This window comes from Mytilus galloprovincialis, chromosome 14 (genome assembly GCF_965363235.1).
Source record: "Mytilus galloprovincialis chromosome 14, xbMytGall1.hap1.1, whole genome shotgun sequence".
NCBI classification, from domain to species: domain Eukaryota; kingdom Metazoa; phylum Mollusca; class Bivalvia; order Mytilida; family Mytilidae; genus Mytilus; species Mytilus galloprovincialis.
The window spans coordinates 64,634,865-64,637,052 of NC_134851.1; positions in this window are offsets into that span (position 1 = coordinate 64,634,865).

Here is a 2,188-nt window from a genome sequence, read left to right on the forward strand (position 1 = left end):
AAGATAATGTTTTGAATGTTTATGTAATACAAACAACATATTGGGGACTTGAAAGGAGGTAAGTGCATACGCATGCAATGTTTCCTACACAAATTAATACCTCAAGTATTTTCCTGATTATTGCATTGCACATGTCAGCTTAACACGTTTAGCATTATAGGAACAAAATATCTGGAATGATTATTGGGGAATACTTAACTCATCTGCATAAAACATTATTGTTTCACTTTTGATTTGAAAGTATATAACAAATATAAGCTGATATCCTTTTTTCCGGTTTTCAAGTTTCATTTAATATGCATTTTAAATATCATGTCAGAGGACATTTTAAATCAAGACATCAATGGATTAAAAAAATAGTTTAAACAATACAATCCCTGCATAGCGTTAAACGTTTAAATAATGATTCTGACCTGCATGTTTCTAGTAGTTTTTATTATTTTTATATAAGAAACAGACAAGTATATGAGATTTACTTGCAAATTCATGTTTTCAACTTTTTACATAAAACTCATATATCAGGCAATATATACAATTTCCAAGGTTACGAGTTTAAAGTCAGTTGCAAGTAAACATGTTGCTTCAACTTGCCTTTATAATATCTATAAAATTTCAAGTGATTCTTCGTTCCTAATTATGTATGCTACGTTCAAACGGTACAGCAGTCTCTTTTTGGAGTATTCATAAGGTTTTGGTTGTTTTTCCTCTACCAAACAACCCTATACCAATATTGATTCGATTGCAAATAAAATTTCTAGCTTAAACTTTTAACCAGTCTTGGATGGAGATTTGTCTCATTAGCACGCATACCATATCTTCTAATTATCTTGTATATATTCATTACATCTTGTATAAAGGTATTACAAATTCATAATTTAGAGTTACTTGATTTTTTTTCTTTGCCAAAAGAAATCTATGTAAACCTGTACCTAATTTTGATCGTTTACCTTTGATGATTCATTTGTGTATTATAATATTTAATCAACGATAACTAACAATGGGACATTTTCATTTATATGTTTTTCAATGTCAATCGTTTATGTTTAAATTGTTTTACATTTGTCATTTCGGAGCTTTTTACAGCAAGCTATGCGAAATGGGCTTTGCTCATTGTTAAAGGCCGTACTGTAACCTATGGATGTTAATTTCTGTGTAATTTGGTCTCTTGTTGGGAGTTATCTCATTGAATATCATACCACATCTTCTTTTATATATATTTTGGTTTAAAATGATCATAACGATGACTTGTTTAATTTACATACTTCTTTCCAGTGGTTTTTTCATCTTTGTTTTCACTTTTATCTGCAAAAAAGCAAACTTGGCTTAAACAAATACAACAATATGAGTGTTAGTGGTGGTGAGCTACCACACGTAACTACATGTTCGTCCTTATTATATTTAAGACACAAACGGTTTAAAGTTGATTACTCTCCGAGGGTGATACTCTTTACGACATACTAACTAGTACAAGGAAGTTATTAGTAATAACCATTGATTGATTCTTACAAGCATAATGAAGACAGGGAAAAGAAGGCAGGAATTCAGCTTATATTGAAGATCGAAACGGGGAATATGTCACAGAGTTATCAACTCGACCAAAGAGCAGACAATAGCTCAAAGCCATCAATTGATCCTAAGGTGGTACCCAACATTTCACTAAAATAAGTTTGGTTTGTTTAATTTTTATAATTCTTTTACAAACAATTTATTTTGACCCTTTGACAAAAATATAAAATTTGAAAAAGGTGTACCAACCATTTCATCAGGTTATATAGTAGTTTGACAAAAACTAATTTTGATCATTGAAAAGCATAATATTTCCAATACAATATGATTATTTAGTTGATTTTATAGAGTCATCGCCTTATAGTGTTTGATACCACCTGAAACACTGCATGAATGATTGAACCAAGTGAATTGTCAGTTGTGATACTGATATCCATGTTGTTAAACTAATTTACCAAAAAATCGATTGAATTCGGTTGTGAGTCATCTTCAACTCTTGGTGTCAGACTTTTAAAAATCAGAATCCCTTTACAGGACGACAGTTAATACACTTTAGCGAATAACATCAAAATGAAAATTTATATTAGATGCAGATGTTGTTAGAACATTTCAACAAAAAAATGAAATAAAATACTGCAATGATTGAATTGAAATCGGTCTCTTTTGGCGTACAGTGTGACTG